This window comes from Gallinula chloropus, assembly GCF_964237585.1.
Source record: "Gallinula chloropus genome assembly, chromosome: 23".
NCBI lineage: Eukaryota > Metazoa > Chordata > Aves > Gruiformes > Rallidae > Gallinula > Gallinula chloropus.
In genome coordinates this window covers 5,246,677-5,273,959 of record NC_140108.1, presented here as the reverse complement: position 1 = coordinate 5,273,959, position 27,283 = coordinate 5,246,677, and the positions used below count along the sequence as shown (strand labels likewise).

Here is a 27,283-nt window from a genome sequence, read left to right as displayed (position 1 = left end):
TCCTGGAGTGGTGACCTGAATGGAGACAGAGCCACAAGGGCAAAACCAATTTATGTAAAAAAAAAAAACCCAACCCAAACCAGCAACAGGGAGAAGAAACATTGAGAAAAAACCCAACCCTTCCCCCCCCCCCCCCCCCCCCCCCCCCCCCAGCTAGAAGCATTTCCCAATCAGGGAAATAGCTGCTTAATTAGCTGTGGGGAGCTGTAGGAACCCCACTTGTGGGTTTGGTCTTGCTGTTTTAACTCTTTGCAAACCCAAAGAGGACTTTAGCATCAGATAAGCATCCCCATCTTCAGATGCAGTTTGGTGATGCTGATGCTTTTCACAAAGGGATGATACATACACATGCACGCGTCTCATCTCCATGTTCCATCCCAAACCCTTGTTTTTGGAGGAGCATGACAATTTGGTCCCATGCTTGAATTAATTAAGCCTCTGACCCTTCAAGCAAATACATCCACGTTTGATGTTACTCATATGAGTAAAGCTGGCTCACACGGATACTGATGGGCCCGGGTTTTTGCAGGACAGGGGACCTGTTGCAGTGTGGGAATATTTTGATTATCTTCCTTTGGTGTCTCCTTATGGAGACATTTCCCTGAAAGCATTCCAAATAGGGTCGGGGGAAAGGAGAAAAAAAGAAACAGATGAGGAGCTGACTTGATGAAAGACCAACAGATTTTGGGTCATTCCTGTTCCCATAGAGGTTCCCTGAGGCATTTCAAAGGCAAAGAAAAAAAAGGGAATGGGAAAACACAAACACATAATCAAACCAAGGAGCCAGTTAACCAGGCCAATACCCGCAATCCCAAAGTCCCATTTAGCTGCTCGCAGGATTATCACTTGTTGCCGATTCAAACCCAGCAGGTGTTGTCAGCTATTTACGATCACTGTTATTTATACGGTGCCACTGGTGTGCTGGTGCTCAGGCAGCCACGTACAGATGAGAGCCAACCTCTCCCCTGAGAAGATACCAAACTAAATTAGACTTAACACAGCGGCAGACGTTAATACACAGCATATGGGCATGAGGGGGAAAAAAAAAAAGAGAGGTTCGAAGCCACAAAGATTGTGCAATCTCCAGGCATTAAATCCTGCGCCCACCAGCTTGTTTGTTCCTGTTTTATTTAGAAATAGATCCGTGTTTACATGTGGGGAGCCTGTGGAACGAAGGTTGGTGAGGAGAACGGTGATGGGCAACATGCAATTCTATATGCATTTTAGGCGAAGCCATTTATTGGGTGAAATCTCACAGATTATATACATTTGTTACTGTAAATGTGGCAAGCTAAAAACCTGCTAATTGGTTGCATATGCTGTTTACAACCCACTGATTGGTTAGTGATTATAAGAAGTTCTGATAAACATATAGCTAAATATCATTTGTTTACCTTTCATGCCTAAAAGCATCCTCACACCTGCTGTTTTGACCATCTTATTATAGAATCATAGGGGTTGGAAGGGACCTTGAGAGGTTATCGGGTCCAACCTGATGGTTGGTTCTTAGCATGTTCCGTTACTCCCAAGTACCTTCCCATAACTCCTTCTTGGTTTAGGGGAGTCTGTACCCCTGTCATCAAGACTGCTGTGTTTTGAGAACGTGATTATTAAGATCTTCTCAGCATGAGTAACTTTCCTGTCTCACAGGAACACGAGGATATTGCCAGGGTCTGTGAAGAGAGCTAGGCCGCGGGCAGGCCTGCTGTCTTCCCCGCCGGGTAGGGACCGAGGTAGGGAATCACACCTTCCTTTGAGGATGGGGTGGATGAATTTTATGTGCTTTATGGGCTGGGACTGAGATTCCCAGCCCTTGCATCAGGCAGTGTATGGATGCACAGCCAGAACCAGCCTGTGCGTGTAGAAAAGAGCCAGGAGTGGGGGGGATAACCAAAGTGAAGCAGCTTGCCCAGGTTCACATGGTGTATCAGCAGCAAAGCCAAGCCTGGATCCTGGTGTAAAAATTCACTAAGCAGAGCCCTATCCACAGGGTTTTTTTTTTTCCCTCTCCAAACCTGGTGGGTTTATGCAGGAAAATTCCCACAGTAGCTGCAGTTTTACCCAAAGATTGAACGTGGACCTGGAGATTTGGCTTTTTCTTTAGAGGCAAATCAGCTCACAGAGCAAACAACTAGATGCTGCTTGGAAATAAAACACATTTCCAGCTTAGGCCTGCAAAGGCTTACGTTTAGTGGGCGACTTTATCCAAATGAGTCATCCCATCCCATGTCTGTGAGAGGATTCCCCATGTAAGCAAAATTGACCAATACGACATTTATAGGGATTGGGCCAGGCACCGGTAAGAAGCATTCCCCAGCCAAAGGAAGCCGTGTGGGGGAAAGAAATCAGCTCTGCAAAACTTAAACCAGTCTCCTCCTGTCTTTAGGCTTGAAAGACAAGAGCCAAGAGCTGAGGAACCGGTCGCCACTTAGCTGGTGGTGGTGTAAGATGCTGAGTGACCCCCCGGAGTTGTTTGAAGAAGGCTGGACCCTGCTGTAAAGCTCTGTAAAACGGGCTCCCCCCGCCAGCTCCTTCCCTCCATCCCCTCCTCCTCAGCATGTTTTAAATGATTTTTGGATTTTAATGCAGGGCCCGGAGCTCATTCCTTCGTATTCATGGCATCAAACAAGAGGCTGCTGCCCCCAGCTGGGTTCCTTGAACTTAGAAGCAAAGCTCTACTCAATATTACCTTAATTAATTAACTAAAGAGACAATGGCTCTTGAGGTCTCACCTCTGTTTCCAGGGAGGGGGGCCTTTTGACAGAGCCCTGCCATAAACTAATTCCAAGTTCCAGCAAGGAGTCATAGGGGGAAGAGTTTAGTGACACTATTTACTTGTTTACCAAGACAATTTATGTCATATTTGTTTTTCCCCACCTTCTGTCTGCAGCACCGAAAACTCTGTTGGGGGTGCAGGGGGGGAGGAGGAGGAGGAGAGAGTATTATTTGCATTAACCACTGAAATCAAAGCACATTCCCATCTGAAAAATACCACTTCACAGCTTTTGGTATCTTTTTTTTTTTTTTTTTAAATTTTAATTTACAAAAAACTTTTTGAAGCTTTCCAGGTTCAATATAACAAATCTGAGCTTTGATGCTTTAAAAGTGCCATATAGAGCTACAGGCAACATCACAGTTAACCAAAAAAATATATATTTCAAGGCTCCTGTGAGCATTTGTATCTCTTCTGAATGTTGTGGGTGGGTTTTTTTTTGGGGTGGTTTTTTTTTTTCCATTTGCAAGCAAGCACTGAAAAGATGTTCCTTGGTTTATTCCAGGCAGTAACAGGCATTTCATATTTTGTAGCAGCAAGAAAAATGTTTGAAAAGGTCACAGTGAAATGTGACCAGCTGGAAAATCTATCTGGGAACATAAATGTCATATACTCACCAGTGCATTGCTGGAATTTTGGGTCACCATACCCCAGAAGAAGGGCAATATGATGGGTATTTTAGAGGTAAGGAAATTAAAGCACAAGGTAGATAGGACTTGGTGTCCCATTGGGAGCTCAGAATTAAAGAGGGAGCTCGTGTGTCTCATGGAAGGGTTTTCCCCCTTCCATCACAGCATCTTCACAAACCATCCCCGTGCTGAGGCTCAACCCACTCGCTGTATCGAATTCTCAAATAACATAAAATAGCCTCACTTCATGGAGTAGATTGACAACTGCAGATTTGAGGGGGGGCTTTTGGTATTTGGGGTGGGTGAGCCACAATCCTCTCCTGTTTTTTGATACACTGGTAGGTTTAGTGTTATGATTATTTGCCAAACAATCCCCTTCTCTGCCTGACTGTGTTGCTGGATTTTTGGGTCACCATAGCCCAGAAGAAGGGCAATATGATGGGTATTTTATAGGTAAGGAAATTAAAGCACAGGCTAGATAGGACTTGATGTCCCATCGGGAGCTCAGAATTAAAGAGGGAGCTCTTTAGCAACACAGCTAAGAAATCTCATGAGGATCGATCTAGAAATATGTTCCTGTCATATTTCTCTGTTCACATATGTGCAAGGGAACCAGGATATTTCATAGGAGATTCCTTGCTCTGATCAGAGAAGGGCTGGGTTACTTCCCCCCCATCTCCAGTCAGTTTTGGTCTGGGTTTCATTGCTCAGGACTTAGGTTGGTGCATGCAAAACACACTCATGTGTGTGTTTCAGAGCTCTGGGGCATATGAAAACATGATCGTTCCTAACCACATCTCCCAATTTCAGGCATGCAGTTTTGGAGGCCTGGCCTTAGTCACTGAAAATTTGGTCCTTATTGTCTTACCTCCCAAATCTGTAATTACTTACGTGCATATTTAGCTTTGGACATGTGAGTAGCCTTGTGGGATGAAACACAGAGATGGCTAAGAAGATACTTCCACTACCACCTCCCATAAAAGCCAACAGCTGAAAAAGGGATGGGTAGGTCAGCAGTAAGCATTCTCCAGGGTGCAGGATCTCCTTGTATCCTCGTTGTAGCAGCATTGTGTTCACATGCCAGGTTTAAGGGAGAGATACCAAATAAGGAACTTTGTATGTTAAATCTAGATACTGATTTTTGAAAAAAAAACCCCAAAATCTGATTTTTATTTCGCCACCACCAGCTCAGCCTGCAAACATGCAACCTGGCCCAGCTATGTGTGCACTCTCAGTTGTGTCTAACGGATACAGAGCTGAGCTGTGGCTCTGAAGACTTTCAAAACCTGGGTTGCTTTGCCTTTGACTGAGCTGCTTCACCTCTCCATGGCTGTTCCTCTTCCCCCCTCTGTCTTGTCTGACCAAGGGTAGTCTCCTTCGGTGCATTCGTTCAGTGCCTTAAGTAACAGGGATCCAAGCTATCTTATTCTTGCAATAAAACCACATATCACTGCTCTTAGCTTTAAAAGCTGGAGGATGCCTAAGAAACATCCAAGTGCTGCAAGAGCTGCTCTTAATAACTCAGGAGGAGAAAGTGAACCTATTCTGGACTAGCACTTCTTCACCATGCCTCAGAAACAGCAAAGATGCTGTACCTGTCAAGGCTCCAAAGGAGATTGCTCTTAATAATAATCAGTCCCTGTTGTCCTTTTGGGTATTTAAGAGTCTGCCTCATGGAAAGCTGCCCTCCTGCATGGGGCTCCTCTTGCAGGGGGCTCCTCTTGCAGGCTTTCCAGGCTCCTTTTCATGCTTCTTGCACTAGCTATGCATCAGCCAGCATCTTCAAACGAGCTCTTGCTACAACTTCCACTGCCTCTGCATGTGCAAGGAGCACACTGATATTAACTGTGAAGCCATTTCATGATCAAGGTTATATGTTGTTGTGAGAAGTGCTGTACTTCTGACTATTAATGGTGATATCAGGGGAAAACTCGGGCTGTGGGTGATTTGTCTGGGGCTTGGCTGCCTTTGATTCCAGCGTTCCCTCCAGTTGCCTGCGTGTTCTTGCCGTTCAAGCCTCTGATCTTTGCGGGGGGCTTGGAGGGTTGGGCAGGATTGTCTGCTTGAAATGTGTTAGAACAAAAAGTGACATGGTTGGCGCCGGTGTCACTTTGTCCCTCCTCTCTCCAGGAACCAGAAGCCTCGATTAGATTTGTGTGACTTTCCAATTTCCGTGTCCTCACTTCCCAGTCACAAATAGGACAGCGGAGCAAGTGATGGCAGTTCTGGCAATGGAGAGAGAAAACACCTCTGGGGCTGTTCACCACGTTGATCCGAATCCCTGTTCCCCCAGAAAATGCAGGGGGAGCTGCAGTAAAAGTTGACGGGCATATCCCTGTCCCATCCCTTTGACTCATTCTCTTTGATCCTGATTAGGGGTGACCTGCTCACAAAACCAGGCGACTTACAGCTTATTCTCCACACTACCAGGACTGCAGAATTATAATCGCTCAGACCTTTGGGTTTGGGACACAAGTCCCTCAGGGCTCACCTGAGACTGACTTACTGGGTGCACGTAGGGTTTTAGCTTGGACTTGAGCCAGGGACCTGAGGGAGAGAGCAGTCCATTGGTAGGAAGAGGGTAGAAAGGATGTCTTGTTTATTGGGGAAGCCACCTGGCTCCCTTTACCCAGGCGGCACTGCTTCTGATGTACCTTTCAGAGGGGCAAGAGGGTGAGGGGGCTGGAAACACTTCAGAAATGTAAATGCCGTCCATTTGTTTATAATTTTATAACCCAACATGTAACCTGAACCTGATGGAGTCAATAAAGAATTAAACCTCTGCATGTTTCCTACCTCAAAAATACTGGAGCAAGTCCAGGGCTCTTGAAGGCAAATTGTTCCAAAGAGCTGAAAGGAAAAGAAAGAAAAAAAAAAAAAAGCAGCCTGACTTTTTTGTATTCTTTATTTTTTTTCCTTTTTCTTTTTCCTTTTCCCAAAGTTTTGAAAGGGTGCCCTGACTTGTTCTGCAACATCCATGGGTGACCAATGCATTTTCAGGAGCACGGCCAGCTAGCTGCGAAGCAAACCCCCCAATTTACAAACAATTACATTGGTTCAGAGGAGTTTTCAGGACAGAAACTAATTCCAAGGGAACGAAATTTCTCAGTCTGAGAAGGAGCCTCAGCGAGGACTTGTTGTTTTCCATTCTTGGAGAAGAATTTTCTACTCACAGCATATAAGTTAAACACCTCGGGATGAGTTTACTTGTTGCAGTTATGTGGTTTGGGCTATTGAATAACCTGTGAATGCAATTTGCCATTAGCATTCCTGCACAGCCAGGTTTCTTGGGCTTTATTTTGAAATGTAAGGGATAATCAGTTCACATAGGTTAAAACTGACCTAGCTGCAAATCCAGTATCTGGTTTATGCAAGCCACAAATTGAAGGGTCATGTGGAAATAGAGGTGTTGATTTGGCTGATTAAATCAAATTAAAGCCAGGGATCATGTAGGACTCTGATGCTGCTCTGTCCATCTCTCCTAACTCAATATTCTCCACTGTTTTTCATTTTTTATATCAAACTCATGCCAGTGGTGAGACGATACTTTTGAGGCATTGCAAATGTGCAATTTTTCTCTTCTCCTGGAGCACACTGGTTTAGACTGGGAGAAAAAGAAAAAACAAACATCAAAACCATGGACTCAGGTTATAAGATTTTAGTGCAGAGACTGTTCTTTTGTTCAGGATTTGTACAGCTCCTGCTGCACCAGGCAAAGAACAAGTCTTGTGAACACTATACTTATATATTTACTTTAAAAGTAACAGAACCGCAGCCTGTGGGGCTGTAAGCCTATGGGATATGTGAGAAACTGAGCTACCTCCAAGGGGGATTTTTATGTATGGGCTATAGATGATGAAAGCATATGTATAATTAAATTGATGGTAGCTAGATAGATCTGGGAGTAGGGAATTAGCAGCTCGATTGCTCGTGCCCCACGTTACCCACGACGTTACATCGGGGCAAAGCGATCAAGAGAGAAGCGGTTGTCAGCGACGGCTCTTGGGGCACAGAGGTGGCCCCTGGGGGAAAGTGATTTGAAATATCAGGACCTGCAGAGGAAGGAGGGAGTTGGAGTCCTGGCAGGACTCTGGAGACCCTTGTGCATAAACCGAGTCAGCTCTGTGGCCTCTAGAAATCAGAGGAGCTGCACTGAGCCAGGGATGATAACGCTGCTTTGCCGTTCTCCGTGGTCCATCCCACACGTGTCCCTCCTTGGGGATGAATTGTGCCCCCAGTTTTAGTGCCTGGGGTCTGAAAACAGTGGGCTGGCTCTGTGTGGGAAGGGAAGAATCTGTGTCTTGCTTCTTCTGAACGGCCCAGACAGCAGGGACTGTCCCCTTCCCCTGTCCTTAGTGCCACTGCTCCTCTTGGCTCCTTTCACCCTGCTATAGCTTTCCCGCTCAGCCAGCTGAAATGCTGCCAGGTTCCCAGAGATTTATCCACTCCTATCCTATGAATCTAGAGGTAAGGAGAGTGTGAGCCCGCTGCACCCCTTTTTGGGGAGCCAGGCATGTCTTTTCCCAGCACCAGCCATGATCCCCAAGCTTGAAAAACAGCCTCTCAGAACAGCAAGGGTGTTGTGCTTGGGGTTTGTTGGGGTTGGGTTTTTTTTTTGGCTAACTTTATCAGTGCCCGAGCACGCCTTGAAGTGTCAGCTTGACATAATATGTAACAGTAATTAAGAAATAAGCCTCTTGCCCGGTTTCACAGCAATCATTTAGCTAAGTAACTACCATGGTCCAGTGCCTCAAAAATCACCATTAGCCCACGCCACTTATGGCCATAAAATTTCTTGTTTTCTGCTTTTCATCGGCCTCACCCTGGAATCTTCGTTTTGCTTTATTTATACATTTGCACTCAAACAATGGCAATAAACCCATTCCCAGAGTGTTGCAAATCAGAAATTTGTCCACATTTTTTCCACCACCTTCCTGGGTGAAGCTGCTTTTTTGCTTGGGAACGGCGGTGGCTGGAGGCAGCTGGGAGCAGGGAAGGGGGTGTGTGTGTGTGTGGAGAGAGCAGGGTGTCGCTTGGAGATTGATCGGTGCTGTTGGAAGTCGCTGGGATGGGGCAGAGAGGGGGAGCTGGAGGAATCTGGCATGAAAAGGCAGTTTGTGGTGACAGGAGTTTCTTTTGAAAGACCTGATTGAATCAGACCTGAGGCGGGAAGAAACGGCTGTTGCCTTCATTGAGTTTTCACTAACTTTTCCCCCCCTCCTACTATCAAGGTTTTCAGTTTGGGGGTTTTTTTTTGGCTTTGTCCTGTTTTAATGTGTCCTACACCAGCTTAAGCTGGAAGAAATAACCACGAGGTCCTGCCTGCAGAGTGGAGAAAGAAAAAAGAGCAGGGGGGGAAAAAAGATCAAGGACATCTCACTCAGTTCCTAGCAGCCTGTGAGACTTGTTTTTAACCACTCTAAACCAGCAGGCTGCGAGCTTCAGCAGAGCCTGTGGTTTTTAAACTGGTCTGCTATTAGCCACTCAGCCTCTGTAAATTACAATTAAAGCTATCTGTGGGCAACTCAATGGACCAGATCAGGATGCTGTGACATGAACTGAGTTATCTTAGTTGGTACAATTTATGGAGAAAGCTGCCTTTCCCCGGGGGCACAGTCGTTGAATAGTTTGTCTTTGATTAAGTAAAAGCCTGTGATGCTCTGAACCCCATTTTTCTCAATATCAGGCTTGCTCTTTTACATCTCCAGCAGGCCCAGTTCAGGTTTTACCGGGCGGCCGACTTAGAGAGTAATGACTGCTCACTCAAGCAAGCGCCAGCTGGCATTATGGAGATTTACCCCCAGTGACATCTGAATTGAGCTTTGAGTAAATGCCCTCGTATTTGGTCCACTCAACTTCAGAGGGAGTTTTGTCTGAATCAAAAGAAATAGGGACAGGGGAAAGAAGGGGAAAAAAAAAAAAAAAAGAAGAAAGATTTTAGGACTTAGCTGTTAGTGAAGCTGGACTGCCCGGATTTCCCTCTCTTGTGGCATTTGGACACTGGAGAAAAGTGCTGGGACTTAAACTGAACTATCGACTTTGGGAGGAAAAATTCCTACTGGCAAGAACAGCCTTGTGCTGACTGACACGTGCAGATGACCTACTAAGTCTTCTTTTTCTTGCTGTTGAGTTTCTTTCTGCCTGGCTTCTTGGTTATTTGAAGTTATGCTGCTAAAATCCATCTTCTCCTCGAGCCCTCGTGTGAGCATCTCTCTCTTCAGGGAGACACCCAAATCCTGCTCTTTCTGCAGAAGGACCTGTGTAATCTACCCTGATTATAGCTGCCTGTCCTTGCTCCCTGCACATCCCCAGGCTCTCCTCTCCTGTTTCTTTCACCCCTTATGAACCATTTCCCAAATCTCTGAGATTCAAACTGCCTTTCCCCTCTGCTTTTTTATCTGTCATGCCCTGGCTCAGGCTGCCAGCAGCTCAGCTCACGGTTCCGTGTCCGTGTCCATGTCCCATACCATTTCCATCCCCTCCAATCCCACTGCAGTGTGAGCAGCAGCCCAGAGGCCATACTTCATGCATGAGTCAAACTTGTATGAAGATATTACACAGGTACAACTGATATGCCATGGCCCTTTTGTTGTCACCCTCCAGCTCACACACACCGAGGGCCCTGTGTGTGCAGCCACCCTCCGCTCCCTCACAGCAAGTGGATGCCCCAGGTGCTCCCAGCCCCTTTCTGCCTTTAGGCTGGAGGGAAGCTAAGGCAGGGTCCTGCCTTCTTTCAGCCACATGAAAATGGTGTTTCCTCTACCCCCTCAGCCCTTCTCCAGTCCACCGCAGGCACCAAACACCTGACAGCAAAGCCACAAACACCTGAAGAAATGATGGAGCCCCTCCCACTTCTAGCACCTTCCATCACTCCCAGGTGCCTCCACAGCACTGCTTGGCTGGGATACTTGCAGAGGGGAGGGTCTGCAGGGCAGGGAGCCAATGGGAGCACAACCCCCTCACCTGAGGAGGTCTGGGCTGGGTACAAGAGGCAGTTGTTGCTTCATTATGGGTTGATGAAGGTTGGTGGTAACTTGCTGGTGGTTACTCAGGCAGTTAGTTGGGCAGGGTTAATGACCACAAGATGGGTGAGAAGCCAGCCAGCCAGGGTAGCCCTGCTGTGGGTAGTTAGCTAGTTAGGGTGTTGTGAGTCATGGGAACAGCCTTGCTGTGGTCAGCCCACACAGAGCAGTGTGGTGCAGTGGCCAGGACAGCCAGCCAGATGCAGTGTTGTGTGACTGCAGCAGCCTGCAGGGACCGAGCGACCTGCTACAGCTCCGGTAAGGTCAGAGCCCTTCTTGTGGTCTGTGCTGAAATTGCTGTTTGCCTCTGGGCAGAGCTCCCCTGAGGTGTCTGAGTTTGCTGGTGTGTTGGTTTAGCCCTTTCTGGCCTTTCCTTCCCTTCATGTGGTGCTGTGCTCACGTATCTGTATAGCCCTGGGCCCTACCACAGCCTGAGTGCTTGTGCTTTGCAGAAACAGCAGTGCACAGTGAATACTGCGTTAGGTTGTACTTCTGTGCCCAGAACATGTTGTCAGAGGGACTAGGTTTGCTTTTTAATGCTCTCCAAGGGCATTCCTTGTGAAGTGCTCTTCCATCCTTCTCCATCCCTTTTATTCCCTCCTTCACCATGGTGGTGGGGTGCAGGGCAGTTGCTGCTGTATTTCCCATTCTCAGCATGCAGGTAGTGCAGCACCACTGCCTGCCTTTGAAGGCTCTCTCATTTAGGGAAAAACAAGAACTATGTAAGCTGGCTCCTGAGTCCACCCCAAAATTTGGCAGGTGTACAACAAACTTACACGTCTCTTATTAGCAGCAGATCCGTGGGGAGGGAGGGGCTGGAGGAGCCTCTCCAACAAAAATAATAGGGGAAGATCAGCTGAGTTGTTGTTGGGTTTGTTTCAGAGGAAGCTGAAGGGTTAGGAAAAACCCCTACCCCCTTGTCTGCTTAGGGAGCTCTGTATCCTTCTTATCTCTGACTTAGGGAGAGAGCAACGATGGGCAGGAAGAGCCATAGGATGCACTTGTTACTGAGTGAAGGGGCTGCCCATAAACAAGGCTTCATCCAGATGGTTGTGTGGATCAATGTTGCTGCCTTGTAGCCACCCTTGCAGACAATCCAGACCATTTATTTATTTCACAACAGCTCTGCTGGCTTGTGGTGACAGATGATCTCATCCCCAGGGACTTAGACTGCTCTCTTTCTTTTTCTTTTATTCCTCCCTTTATTTTTTTCCTCCTCCTGTTTTATTTTGAGGTTCTACTGTGTTGAGGAAAGTACCCTTCTTGCCTTCAGTCATTCCTGCTTTCACTCTTCTCCATCTAGCCACAATTTTCAGGTTAAGAAGCAAACTCACCCATCATTTATCAACCCACTGGGCATGTAGTCCCCTGCATCTCTGTTTCTGCCCATGTTCACTGCACACCTGATAAGTGACAGCTACCTTGCAGCAAGGCTTTCTAACTCCACAACATTTATTAGGATAAATCCCACTTCTCTGTTACAAGGCATCAACACTGAGCACACTGGCTCAACACTACAGCAGGACACAAGATGAGTGCTGGAAACGCCTCTGTCAATGGCACTTAGAAGTCACAGAGCACCTCAGAGGCTTGGTTTCACTCACATAGCTGTAATTCATATTTACCCTTTTTGTTATTTACCCCAGTCCTGTTTCTGCTCCCTATCTTTAGGTACTGCCCACAGGCTATGTAAACATGTAAGAAGATCTGTATATTATCAGTATATAGTTTTCTAGCCTTTACCATGTTTTATTTAGGTGTGTCCCTTTGCTAGTTAGACATCTGTATCACTTTAAATTTACCTGGCTGTTTGGACCCAGTAGGTACCAGATGAAAGCATTTGAGTATAGCTTCCACCTGGAATTAAAGCTTATGGAACAGGGCTTAGAAAGTGTGAAGAGACCTGTGCTAAATCAGTGCTTTTTAAACAGAAATTGTTGAAACAATTAAGTGAGCACCTCTGCATAGCAAGCCAAGAAGGGTGAAGATTGGGGAGGGGAGTCAGGCCCTTGTCTCATTAATATAACAGCTTTTCTAATAAAGAATCATTAATCACAGCCTTATTGAGACAGCCTCTAACTTCTCTCAGACTTTCAGTTTTCACAGCTGAATTTTGCTGGCAAGTCTGTGGGATTTGTTTCCCCCCTCTGTAACTCTGAATATCTTTCAAGTGTTGATTTCTCTTTGGTTCTCAGGATGCTTTTTCCAGCCCATGTTTTCAAGCTTGTCCCAGAGAGCAGCTGAACTTTGGGGTATTACCCCAGTTTGATCTTCACATACCAAATAGCTCTATTTAATGAAAAAAAGCATCCAGGTTTCTGCACATCGGACATGAATTAATCGGTGCTGGGAAGATTACCCTTCACTCAACAGAAGTAATGGTGCAGGAGCTAATTACAGAGTAGCCTATGGCTCCATGGGGAAGTATCCAGCTTTGGGAGCGGTCAGGGGCAGGATACTGGATTAAATTGACCATTTATCTCTTTTGTTATAAAATCTTCTATTTGAATGCGTCAGCAGAGGGTGACATTGTGCAGGTTTGGGAAATATCTTGAGTACCATCAACAAAAACTTTGAAGTCTGAGTGTGTAGACTAGTAAAGAAAGCAAGCTAGGTTTTGTGAAAATTGGTAAATTATAGGGAATTATTTTAATGCAGCATTGCTAAGGACTAAGAATATGTTTTAAATGAAAATATCTGTGCATAAAAGTTCTTATTTTTATAAGTGCTGCTACTTTTTTAATATGGAAAATGTGTGTCTAAGTTTGTAGTCTTTTGATGGAAAAGAGAAATCCTTCTGTCCTCTGTGAATTGTCTCAATCCAAGTGAAACTGTGCGAGAATATAAATTACATGAATGTTAGATTGAAAAATCTGTGCTGTTCCTACAGGTTTTCTAAGCCTGGCTATGGATGGTTACTATGAACTGAACTAAACCAGAGTGGGAATGTTTTTGACCCAGCTGTCAATATGTAGATACGCTGGATTTTGATGGTATTTGCTCATGGCCCAGGTACTACCATGTGTTTTCATGGCTCTGTGCAGCAGCTACGACGACAAAGCCCCCGTGGAGTCAGCATTATCTTTAATAATCAATGCGAGGGGAAGATTGTTCGTAGGTACAAAGGGAGTACTCAATCTCTGCTGGTTTGAGATGGGTGCCTCCACCTAATACTAAGTAGGTGTGGGGCGTGTGCCGCACTTTAAAAGGTTTTTCCCAGAAATATCAGCATCTTGGGCAGATTGCAGAGACACAGTGTGCAAAGCACGCCTTGAAAAGCCCCAGTCGTGGCCTGTGCGACGAGGTTCAAGGCTTGCTTGGAACTTCTTGAGTTGTGTCTCTGTGTGTCAGCTGTCCCCAAGCCCAATACCGAACAGGGGACAATACAGACAGATAAGATAATGGATGAGAAGGGAGTGGAAAATCTCTCCTGTATTCTGGTGGCATTTCTAATAGCGATAGCGCTGGCAGCATTGGACCGAAAAGCGTATCCATCACAAAGGGCTGGTAAGTCCTCTCCAGCTCCCACTGTGACGCTAAAGCCGGTTGCAAATATCCAGCGCTGGGGCCCCTCGCAGTGGGGAGTGGAACGGTGGCTACGTGACCCGGGGCAGCCCTGCCATTCCCAGAACGGGGCTTGGCTCCCGCTGCTGCCAATCGGAGCCCAAAGCTTGAATATCCCGGTGGGGTTTCTCCCCCACCACACACCCAGGCTTAAAATGAATATCCAGGGAGCACCATCCAGCTCTTTGGCATGTGTTTTGCTGAGGCTCCAAGTGGAGATGTGTTGCTTGCTTCTTCTGATTGTCCTTCTGCACAGTTAATTTTGTATTGTGGAGAAAGTTGGTCTGATCTTGGCTTGTCTGTCCTGCTGCTCAAGAAATACTCCTTAAAACAAATACAAACTCTTGTTTTCAAAGGGCACCTTTGATTTCAACCCTTTGCCTACCTGTTGGGTTTGCTAGATAGCATCTGAGTCCTCTGCTTGCTGCTAGTAGAGGGGTCCACCTTGTTACTGCTGCCAAACAGCTCTGGGCTTGTCCAGCTAAATCCTGCGACCCAAGAGCTGGGAGTTTTGAAGCAGGAAATGGGAATCTTTAGGCATGGAGGAAAGTGTTGGAGTAAGAAGGGCAGGCTAATCAATTAGTTGAGTAATGTGTTAGAGGTGCAGGTGATGCTCAGCAGAGTGATGCCTCGCAAGCAAGGTGTGCTTTCACCTAACCAGGAGCTTGATATAGGAGTTATGCATCGTTCCTGCAAAGAATCATTTGTGGGGGGGGGTTTATCATCTAGAAAGGATCAGCCAGTGGACCCAGCAGCTTCTAGGGCACCAGGAAATCTAAGTTTCATTTCCAGTATCGATCCAGACATGTAAAAATGAATTTCCCCCATCTAGTTTCCCTCATCTTGCCCTCCTGTCATCCTTTCTCCATGTTTGGTACAGTGCAACCCCCTGGCCAACCCCAGCTATGGGCTGTAGGAACTATAGCAATACAAATGGCAGTTAATGCTGTTTCACACTCTGAAACAGAGAGAATCTGGACAATTCAGACAACTGCATTTTTGGAGTGTTTCAGATTTCAGGGGGAGGTAATTTCTTAATTTAGCTGAGCCAACTTACCCCATCCCAAGAGGAAAACTCTCCATGCTTGCACCCTGAATGTCCTCAGCGTGCAGAATGAAATTATTTACCAGCTGAAGAAGTATGAATATCAAAAGGTTCATTAAACATTCCAGCTAATTTTCTCTGGTCTGTAAAATTTGGTTGGGAAGAAGGGGTGGATGAAAGGGGTGGTTAGGCTTTTGCATGGTCAGTGCTCAGCTTTCAAAACTCTACATGGCGTGGAACTAACTTACATATTACTGGGCCCCTTGAAGGGTGAACAGTTCTCATGTGGGCTCATCAGGAGCTGGAAAAATACTTTTCCTGTGACACTGTGCACTTGCTCTGCCTGCTCAAGCTGAGGGTGAGAAGTTTCTTCCTGAAACACTCCCCTGCTTGATTTTTCAATAGGTTTCTTTGGCTTTCTGACTCTATTTTTAAAGTAGGAGTTGTTGGTACCTATTTAATTTGTGGTTTTGTTCAGAATCTGGTTTTGTTAACTCCCAGTGCCAGTCTTATGTGTAGCTTGTGGGATATGCTCACCAGCTTGCTGGCTTGAGTGTCAGAAATCAGCTCATGCCATGGGATGCTGCGTGTATCTCTGCAGGTCCCAGAGCCAGGCGCACAAATCCTTTCCCTTTTACACAGCAGTGGTCCCAGGGGAAGCCACAGCTCAACCTTAGAGACATCACATCTCTAAACAGTACAGTGCCAACTCTTGGCTCTCTTGATTTCTGTGACTGGCAAAGGGCATGTGGTAAAAACTGAATTAAACCAAGACCAGAGGCCACTGCAAAGATCCCAAAGTCATTTGCCACGTGTGTGTGAATAATAATAATAAAAAACAAATACAAGAGCTTTTTCAATGCCTTCTTAAATACCAACTTCATCTTGAAATGAAGCTGCTTCTTAATGGAAAAAAAACCCTAATGGAATAATTTAGAAACAAAGAAAGATCTTTTCACTGCAGGTGAGCTGAAAATGTTTCTACTACCTTAAATTAAAATCTCTTATTTCTTTACTTTAAAAAAAACTCCAATAGCCACGTGAAACACAATGTTGGAAGCTATCCTGAAACACTCTCAACTCCCTGCATTTGGGGGATGTGACTGGGAAACTCCAGAGTTGCACAGTTCTGAACCAGAGTAGACCTAGTGGCAGAAATCCCTGTTCCTGGCTGTGACTGACAGGCTTCAACATTATTCAGCACATGTTCAGTCTCTCTGTCTAAGAGCAGAGCTCTGCTGTGCACATCCTTCTGGTTTAATGGTGGGAAATGTTTTTTTCTTGCTCCTCTTCTTGAATTCCTAAGCAAGAAGTAGTTGTGGAAGGCTTCAGCTTCTGCTGTGTGTCTGTCAGGGCACAGTTGCCTCATAGGATCACAATCCAAGAGGAAAAGAGATCATCACAAGCTCCTGAAAGATCCCTTGTTGCATGTTAAAATACCTAAAGAATGAAGTCATGTATCCTGAGAAATACTTGGCAGAAAAAATCCCACAGAATATTCTGCATATACAGGTATCTCCCTCCTGGAAAAACTCCTTTATATGGCTGGAGACTTTGAAGCTGAACTTCTGTCTAGATTGTGGCCTTGTGGGACAGCTGTGTCCTGCCTTTAGCAGGGCTGAGGATGTGCTCAGCACAGCTCTGCTCTGGCCATTGGTCTTCTCCCACCCCTTTAGGGGAACTGGACTCTGAGGCTCCAAGTATTTCATTTGGGCACTATGTGCTTTAACCTTCACTGCAAAAATAACACTTCAGGGTGTGATCTGAATGGAAATGGAGGCTGTGGACATTATGTAGTCTTTAAAGAGCTTAACTTGGCTCTGAGGTTAAGGCAGTTCAGATATCATGGAGTGAGATGCCTCATTTCTGATGGGTATGTTCACTCTGGAACCTAGTGATGGACACAGTCAGCAAAGGAAAGTGTGTTTGTAACTGGTGGTAACAACATGAAAAAGCAACAGTATTTCTGTCTCAATGCTGTGCCTACTCTTCTGGGAAATAATCCTGTGTGGCAAAAGAATAGCTACTGGGCTTCAGGGTCCCACCAGCAGAACAGGTGCTTCTCTTGCCTGGCTCATCGCTCTGGACTGGAAGTTTTGCTGGCAGCACAGCTGAGGCTCTGCTGTTGATGGACACCTTTGAGCACCATCACATAACAAGCAGCAGTGTGGGAAGAGGTGGATCATTTGCTCTCTTGTGCATACGCTACGCCTGCCCTGAAGCTGGTGCCTGCCAAGCAGGAGGCAGGATGCAGTATGGAGCAGGTGAGCACAGGTTCTGGTTTGGCTGCTGGGCTCCTGCCAAGGTTGGTTCTCAAGGAGAATCCCTGTCCTGGGGCCTGTAGTGGAAGCTGTCATAGAGGCCTGCATGCCTCTTGTCCTTGCTGGTGGGCAAGAATAAAAGCAAAAAAGACACTGAACAGTAACTGAGACAGCAGGTAGCAGATCTGTAATGGTGTCTCTTTTCTGGCCGCCTTGCCCCTAGCTTGTGCTAGCGCAGCCCCCTCACTCATCGACCTCGTCTCGCTCTGAGCCACCTCCTCCTCTCTCCCCCCTCCCTTCTCCACCCCAAGCTTATTTCCCGGCCTCTGGAGGTTTTAATATTCAAGCCGTACCTTCCACATGAGCTGTGCTGAAGAGTTGACGTGTCGGAGTTTATTGATATCACATCGGGCCGCGCGGGGCTGTCAGCTGCACATTCAGCCCTTAGCGACCCCCTAAGGTGCTGGCTCTGGCAGCTCTAAAGGAATCTGCACAAAAAAAAACCCCTTTTTGTTTTGTCCAAGGTGAGACAATGCGAACAGGGCCCTGCACCAGATGACAGGGCTGATAAAGGACCGAGCGGCGCAGGGATATCTTTCTTTCTTTTCACTCCTTCATTCAATCCTTCTTTCTGTCACTTGCATTCTCTCCTCCCTACACTTTTCTTTCTTCTCTTTCTTCTCCGGGCTGGGCTAGCAGAGAGCAGCAGAGACAAGCAGAGGGGTTCAATTGCAGGCGAATGTCACAGTCCAGCTTCTCACCACATTTTCAGCAGCAGCCGGAGTTGCTGTTGGCCGGCTTGATGTGGGACATGCTCTGCTTGCAGGTCCTTTCCTCCCAGAGCTCTTTACACTCATGTACTTTGGTGTTTACTCCGTGGGCTGAAATGAATGTAAAGCTGTGAGTGTTTGTTAGATGGAAAAGTAGGCAGGGGAAGAGTTAATATGGAGAGAAAGGCAGAGGAGCTGGTAGAAGTTGAGTGGAGAGAGCAGGAAAGCAACTGGAAGTAGCAGTGAAGCAGGAGAGGATGTGTCTATACATACACATGTATAATAACATATGGATATATGTCAATAAAAAAGCATAAGGACACAGGAAAGGGAAGGAGGAAGAAGAGGGGCAAAAGGATTAGACATTCTCCAAGGACAACTGCCTTAATGACTCCTGCTGCATCCCTCTGTTTTCACAGACACGGTAGAAGGTGGAAGGAAAAGGAAACACAGTGGTTGCTCGTGCCCGCTCTCACACACACCTCTTGGCTTCAGGCAGTCGGCCTGACATTCAGATAAATGAAGCAGGGCTTGCAAACAGCAGGAGGAATGTGTTTCTCATGTGTGGTTAAGTGGTCTCTGGTGCCTCATTCTCACGGGCTGGTTTTTCAGGATTGGGAAAGGTTTATGAGGTTAAATTTGTTTATCTTTCCTGAAAGAGTCTTATATTGAAAGGTCTTTAACTTGATGTATCCAGCCAGGGAGGCCCAGGGCTGGAACAGCAGAGGAACTACAGGACAAGATTAAGGGCTGTTGGCAGAGCTATATAGGCATTTAGGATGAAAATAAAAGAGGGTGTTGCAGTTTGGGATGGAGGAGCAATGATAGAGCTGTGCAGGGACCCCGGGGTAAGAATAGCAAGGCAGCTATCGGCCAAGATTGAGATGTGCTGGCAGAACATGTGGGGCCCAGAACTGGAACAGAAGGGGTGGCAGTACTTCAAGTACATGAGCAGAGCCATGCTGGGACATAGCCAGGGGGAGCAGAGGTTGTCACAGACAAGAAACTGTGAAACCTGGATTTGTGCGCCTCACTAGGATGCTAGACATCTGAGATGGCATGTCTGTGCATGTGTGACATGCTGATGAACACATTACACCAAGCAGGTTCCAGCCCAGAGCTGGAGGAAGGTAGCTTTTGCTTACCTATCACCCTATGGTCCTGCTTGCTCAGTCAGCTTTGAGAACATCACTAAGTAAAAAGTACTGGGATAGGATAAGGATGTGGGATTGGGGCTGGACCAGAACATCACATGTTTCTCAAGATGAGAAGTGAGGAATAAGGACAAACCTGCCCGTCATCTGTCTGGGATCAGTTCTGAGTCTCTCTCCTGTGGATCACAGAATTGTAGGGGTTGGAGGGGACCTCAAGAGATCATTGGGTCCAACCCCAAAGTGGATCCGAGTGCTATTTTCACAAAGATCTTTGAATAGTGCAGAGTCTTCTGTTACACTATCTGTATCTCCAGACACCCTCAAAGGGTGGTTGTAACACCTGTGGGGAGTGGTTAGGTGTTGTATTGTGCTCAGAATGAAGCAGCAAGCTGGTGTAATGCTCCTGGAGGTTCACTGACTTATTATAGTGGCTGTGATGAAACAGGCATGGCTGAAACAAAATACAGAGTACCAAGCTGGACCTGTCCATTTAATTGTACCCTTTGGACACTCACCTACTGACTTTTCAACCCTAGGAACCATATACCCATTAGTCCTTCCTGCCTGGATAAAGGGCCTGGCTTTGTATGCTGCAGGCCAGGTAATCTGTTTTGGGTTTGCCTGCTTCTCTGAGGTGTGAGTCGAGGCAGTTATCAAAGAATCAGATCTCCATCCTTAATGGCAGCAGGCTTCCAGCATCCTGGGTACCTATGCCCCCTTCTCCTGTGCAATTTAGACCCTTGATTTGGCCATGTTTGCACTGCTCCATCAACTTCCCCATGTCTATGAACAATTATTTGAAGGGAACTGGAGAGATGAAGCTGAAAAAGGGCAGAAAGCAGCAAAAAAAAAAGGGAAAGCTCCAGAGAAAGCGAGCAGACCTTTTCTTCTCTCCGCCTCTTTATTCCCCCTGTATCCCAGCTGGTCTCCCTTTGCTTCCCAGTTTTTGGGAGCACTATTGATGCCTCTCTAACTACATCGTTTCAATTCAAGTAGAGGAGCCAGCAAGCCCCTGCGGTCCCTCTCGTGCAGCCCTCCACTGGATCCTGCGCCTGCCGCAAGCACGCGGCTATGAATATTGAAGTGAAAAAGGGGCCTTTTATGGACTTCACAGATGTGCTTGGGAGTTGGGGCAGGCCTCATTACCTCGGGGTTCTTTAAAAGGCCAAACAAAAGCCAGAAGAAAGAGTGTTAGGGGTGGAGGGGGGGGGGGGGGGGGGGGGCAGGGAGGCGAGAACTAGAAAAAAGTTGAAAGAAAAGAAAAGACGACTGGAGTTGATGGATATTCCATCTGTTTATATTCAGGCCAGTGCTGGGAATTAACAAAGGCTGTTGGAGACGTAGGCTCCTTTTTGCCCTCCCCTCCCTCCCTCCCTATCTTCCTCCAAATGTTCTGGATGATTTGGTTTTGTTCACTGCTCGTAAGGAACAGAATATGTTGTGTTTTTTGTGACCATGTGTCTTTGCGTGGGGGCACTGCAGCTGGTACCTACACTGCCAGACCCTGCTTTGCCCTAGGATTTGCTGGGGCCCTGATGTCTCTTACTACTTTCACATGCAGAGTAGATGGAGCCTCCAGGGCCAGATCCCTCCACTGAGATAAATGAGTACAGCTTCTTGGCTTTCACTGCACTGGTATATGTCAGCAAAGGACTTTGCTTGGTCTATATGTGTGGCATGGATTATGAAAAAGCATCTGGTTAGGGGTGCAGTTCCTTCTTCTTTGTGGGCTTGGAAAACCCCTCATCTAGTTTAGCTTCCAGGCAAAGGCACGTTCCCAAGCTGAATGGAGTTACCTGGAACGGCTGCAATTGATACAGGGAGGGATGCAGAGAGCTCTTGGCTGTCTTCACTCAGTGCAAGTCCTCATGTTGGCAAGAGGCTTTTAGTGGTGGATGACTGTCCCCAGGAAAATGGGGTCTTTCTAGCTTTGTCCTTCCAAAATCTTGCAATGATCTGTTTGCAGCTGTGCCTATGAACCCAGCTAAAACTGAGCTGAGAAGACAAAGGTTCTCATTCATGGAGATTAGGGATTTCCTAGAGGAAAACAGAGGTGAATTTTGTACCTCTGTGCATCCCAAACTGTCACTCTAACCGAAGAGAGGTGTATATTCCTTTCTTTAGAGACATGTATGTGTTTCATGGCCAAGGGTGATACTCTTATGCAAGAGTTTTCTTAAACCCCCTGACCCAATCCATGAGTTAGGAGGCCAATTTGCACGTTGCTGGGAGGACATGGAGTCTGGGCTGAGTGTTCAGGGAATTAGGACAGCCCAGAACCAGGTTAAAACTGAACATGTTGCACCACCTTTGAGTTGTCAAGCCCAGCTACTCCTGGATGAATCTTTGGGATTCAGACATGGATAAATTGTTGGATAAGATGTTCCAAGCCAGAACAGGCTGTGTCATTCTGCTGGCTGGCCATGTCCCATCACCCATGTGTGGGGAGGTGCACACACCTGGATGCTTCTTGCTTATGCTCCCATTTAATCCATTAAACCTCCAGCTTCCTTTTCTTCCTCCTTCCTACAGCTTCTCCTCCCACATATGATCTCACTCCTACAGTAGAGATCTTGCCATGTTAAGGGAACTACCCAGTTGTGAAACACCTCTCTCTGATACCCCCTCCTATCTATACTCCCCCTCTCCCCCCAGACAGACACTGTCTCTGCCTTCCTGTTCAAGAGCATCAGCTCCACTGTGAGTATTATTTCCAAGTTGTACAGCCCATAATGGACATTACCTCAGTCTGTGGTTACAGCTGGCTGGTTCAGTGCTTGAATAAAAAAAGAGAAGAGAGAAATACCCAAAGCTTTATCTCCTAAGGCCCCCACACTAATGCTTTGCTGAACACCATGGTCCCCAGCTGAGCTGTAAATGACTTTTTCATTTTCCTAGGCCTGCTACCCGGTCTGTTTGGTATTCAAGGGCACCCCACCAACAGGCACTATCATTCTGCTTGGGCCGAATTACTTGATTAAAACGCATATCAACTATTATGTGATTGGTTTTCTGCCCTTGCTCCACACCACAGCCCTCTAAACTCTGTTAAACTGGAATACAGCTGCGCAGGCACGAGCAAATGCTGGAGAATGGGGAGTTTACAGGTTGGGAAGGGGAGGGAGAGGGAAACCCAAGCTTTATTGTATGTGCTGTGTCGATTATTGGGGGGTTTTGTGTGTCTGGGAATGTGCTTGGACAGAGGATTTGGGTAGGTGGGAAAGAGATGAATTTGAAACACCTCTGTCCTCCTCCTTTGTGGTCTCACCTGCTGTTGAATAGGTTAGGAGGTGAGTGGGGGTTATTCTGCACACACACATGCACCTCTCTGGTTTTGAACTCAGGACTTCTTCATTTTCCAAGAAGAGAGAGCAAAGGATGTGCTGGTTTTCATGTTGGGAAGAAAAATCAAGGCAATACAACTCCATGCTGGTGATGCTGCTGCTGCCTCTCCCTTCTCCCAGGCTTTTCATAGGCTTGTTTGCATTTTGATGGGTTTTGTTTGCTTTCTGCCAGAGGGAAAGACAGATGCTAAGAAGTCAGGGAGAGTTTCAGCTCTTGCTTCTGAAGCTGTTGACTGCAGGGTCCAGCACAGGGAACATGCTCTGTAAATAAGGGGTTGCATCTTGGTGATCCTAGTTCATCCCACCTGGGGATGCTTCCAGCCTTTTGGAGAAGTAGAAAGTGTGAAGGGTGCAGTCCCACCCTTCCTGCTCCACAGATGTGCTATAGCTGAGGTCAAGGATCTCAGCTATAATATATCATACTATTTTAGGCCCTTGTGACAAGGTACCTGCATTCAGGAGATATTTTCACCTGTGAGATGGGTACCTCTTTGTTGTCTTGTGGCAACGTGGCTTTGTTTATTAAGGCAATGTCAGGCAGCAAAAGCATCATGAGGCAGGTGAAGCTTGTCCTTTCCAAGGTCATTGAAAGACTTGTTAATTGTCCTCCAGGAGAAAACTCAAAGCTATTTTTAGGTACCTGAATTTTAAGTATATATGGAACTGGAAAGATGTGTGTATGTTATTTCATGCAGGGGTAGCTGTTGGGGCCACCAAGCATGATGGAGAGCATTGTCAGGAAGGGGGTGGCCAGATGTGGGTCTGTAATGTGGGATAACTCAGATCTGACTTTGATAGTCAGATTTTCTTACTTTTCTCATGCCATTAAACCCAAGTTCTCCTGAGGCTGCATTAGCTTCCCAGCCAGTCACCTCCAGGACCGGATTCATGGAGCATCGCCGTTGCTCCAGCAATATATGAGTGAGTTTGCTAGAGCCAGTTGCAGCACAGAAGGTGCAGTTATAGCTCAGCCATTCGCAAAAACATTCCCTCCCCCCCTCTTCATCTCTCCCCTCCAACACACATTTAATTTTTAGGATGGTGCAGCTGGAAGCAAAAGAGAGAGAGAGAGGAAATGAGATGAGAAATACTGAAGGAGAGACTGTGCAGCTCCCCTTTACCCTCTAACAAAATCCGCTCCCCACTTTAATGAATGCGTTTTCATGTCTGGGCCTGTCTGCCAATCCTTCCAGACGGCACCAAGGTGCTTCAAGACAAGGCAGCAGGTCCTTGTAGAGCATCAAGGGCTCAGTCTGAGCCTGGAGGGTCTTGTTGTGGCCGATTCCACCTAATCCTGTTGATTAATTTAACTTCAGGGCTAAGAGGCACCCAGAAGCAGTGAACAGAGGGGGAGGAAGGGAAATAGAGGAGTGCAGGGAGTGGGGAGAGGGGGGACACATCCAATCCATAATTACAGAGGGGTTTTCTCCTTCCTTTCCTTGAGTTCCAGTCTATGTCTATTCCTTTCAAAGAGCTCCAAAGAGCTGTGCCCAGCTCTTGCTAATTGTACCCCAACCTGAATCAGCAGCATTATTCAGGAATGTGAATTTGTGGGCCATAATTTACACATTTTCTCATGCTAGAATGGGTCCCAGGACAAGCCTGGGCTTATAACTGTCACCTTTCCTCTGCCATCCTGCACAGAGACCTGTGCACACACTCTGGCTGCACACATCTCTGGGGAGAAAGGACCCCTTTGGTTTGTTTGCTTTTCCCCAGCTGATCCTTCCTGAAGATGTGGGACTGGACATTGCCCCACACAACCCTTCAGCACAGTCCCTTCACACAGTCATCCCTTCCAACTTGCACAAGCCGTGTGGTATCTCTGCTCCAAGCAGGTGCCTTAGATAGTCCCAGATGAGCAGAGGGAAGAGCTTCTGAATTTTCCCAATGGTCAAATTGCTTCCATTCCCATTCTGAAGCCTATAGCTCTTTAGGAGCATTGCCAAGCAAAGAGATTTGAGCAGTTAGGCTTTCTCCTTTGAGCTACTGAGCAGTTCTGCTAAGCAGCAAAGGTGGAATCACTGTAAAAAAATTAAATATAGTGGGACCAGTGTGCATATGCTGTGATACACACACTTTTCTTCGAGTTTTTCCTTTCCTCTGACTTATCCTCCCATGGGATTTTCCACTCTGTGCACCTCTCTCTTCTGTTCTTTCCTGTCAATCTGTAGCCAGTATGATATCCTAGGGGTGCTGTGTACCAGACAGCTAGCTGTTTCCCATCCTTCATCACAACTCCTGATTGGTAAGCCACACAAGAAGCTGCTGCTAGATATTTCTCCACCTTCCTATTTACAGGGTGTTCGTTGCTGTCTGTGCTGAGTAAGTGTAACATGCTACCAGCACATGCTAATGACTATTCCTACTGCAATAACCCCCTTGTGCTGGAGGCTGCACACTGGGGGTTTCCCTCGTGCTGTTGGCAGTGTTGTGCATTCATCTTCCCCAGATAGATGTGGGGCAAAAAAAATAAGTGAAATGTTCAAATTTGGGATGAATCCCCCCTGGATTTGCCTAGCAGGTGAGTAACTCCTTGAGTCGCTCCTGCAGCTTTGTAAAACTTCTTATTCCACAGAAGTTTGGCAGAGATTGTGGCAGTGGTTTGTCCAGTGGGTTTCAGCTGTTTAGGGATGGAAAAGACCTGTTAGATCTTCAAGTTGTATCTTCAGGCAGGTAAGGGATCCCCTGATAATAGGAGCTGTATTGGATAATAGGCTCATACTGCAGCCTGTCTCAGCTGAAAGCCTTTCTGTATTATTTAATGAATCTGTGTCTGACAGCAGCAGCTGCAGCGTGCTAAGACCAGCTGGTTCCAGACATACCCTGGGATTTTTCTTGCTCTCTTGGTTTCATCTTTGTAGTCGTGTTCTTGGAGCCTTGGACTTGGCACGAAGAGCTGTGGCTTCTTTTCCCAGCTCTGCTCCTGACTCACAGGGTGACCGTAGGTGGGTGACTCCTGCCATCCCTGCCACGGTTGTAAAATGGAGATAATACTGGTTGGGAGCTGTTTGGAGACTTGCAGATAGAAAATGTTCCATCAGTTTATGTGGTAAGGTTTGGTGCTCGACCCTTTTAACCCTCTAGCCAGTGTGATGGCCAGTACAGTCACCAGTGCTGCTGAGAATGGGACAGATTGTTACTCGTGACAATCAGTTGTCATCCCACAAAACTTTGAGGCAAAATCAGGGATCTTTAATTAGGAGCATAAAGCTATTAAAGCAAGTCTGGCTGTTTTCCCTTCCAGGCTTTTGCAGCAAAAACAAGTGAGCAAAGTTAAGTGTAGGAGATGAAATATGTTACAGATCCTCTTGTAGGCTTTTTTCCTTGCTTGGGGAGACACTGGATCCTGTGGTTTCTGTATCCTGTGTAAGCAGTTGGACCAGACAAGCAGATGAGCTGTAGGTAGATGCTATGGCACTGGTATCAAGTAGGCAGAAGAGTTAGGTGTTGGAAAAAAGTGATTTGGACGTTGCTGTCACCATAATACTTGCCAAGCAGGCTGGCATGAGCTGTGAAACAAGCTGCAAATGGCAGTTCCTGTGCTGAAGAGCTCATGGGCTGAAAGTTGCTGCAAAGCATGTGTATGAACTATAGAGAAATGCATCTTTGCTATAAGGAAAACGCTCAGCTGCAGAGTTACATGACATTTAACTTCATATATTTTCCTCTCCCTTCCTCACACTGGCACGCCCACATCCTGGACCAAAACACACCTCAGTGTTCACATCAAATGTTTCCAGATAAGATACTAATTAATTACACCAATAATAGTCAGTGACTCAAGTGATTAACTCAAAGGAATGTACCGTATGCTCTAGCTTTCCAGATGTGCTTTTGCACAGCAGGGTACTCCCAAGTCCAGATGTGCTTCTACCTGCTCTGAATCATCTGGGACCCAGATGTGGAGGGCTGTTGGTTTTAAGTGCAGATGTTCCTTTTGCACCACTTGAGACTCTAGACCTTCCCTGAAAATGAACATGACAAAAAATCTAGTTTAATAACCAATTTCTGCTGTGTATGGTGAGACTGTGTTTAAAGTGTGGGATAGATGCTGCTTCTCTGAAGTAAGAGTGATTTTCTTACTGATTTCAGTGAGAAATAAAAGGTTCTTGATTTTAAAAAGATGAATGTGTATAAAGACCCTGTGTATTGGTAAGTCCCAACTAGAACAAGGGAAAACCTCTTGAGGTGATGTGTTTGGCCCAAAACAAGGATCCCACTCATCAGTTCCTCTGACTCCAGTGCAACTAGTTAGCTGGGTTCCAACACCATGTCCTCCCCTGTGAAGCCCCAAGACATAAAAGCATTTTTGTATTCAGCAAGCTGAATGCAAAGGCATTTTGTGGTGAGCTCAGGATAAACAAGGGAGCTCCGGTGGGATATTGGCCTCCTACTCCTCAAACTACTGCCGTTCTCAAGCAGCTGTTGGGGCAAGTCACAGCTGCTGTTCCCAGCTCTGAAAAGAATAAGGCAGATTTTTGGATGATGATAGTATAGGAGGTGAATAAGAAGAGAGGACTGAAAAACACTATTAGTGACTTTAGGGAACGTTCTCATCAAGAGCAACTATATCATCAACAAGTCTTGCTTCTAATCCTGAATTAGCAAAGGTTTAGCCAAAAAAACCCCATTTTTCTCTGTGAGCACAGTGTTTGAGTAGATTCTGTGTCTCAGTTGTTTTGGAAGATAGCAGTCAGACTTGGTAGGGAAAGGAAAAG

General features: G+C 46.4%; 1 protein-coding gene across 3 annotated transcripts in view; it reads left to right on the top strand.

The window, feature by feature from the left end:
• PAX7 (paired box 7) overlaps nucleotides 1-27,283 on the top strand; it is a gene marked incomplete at both ends in the record, with an annotated part of 103,222 nt that overhangs the window by 22,709 nt on the left and 53,230 nt on the right. The window lies entirely within an intron of this gene.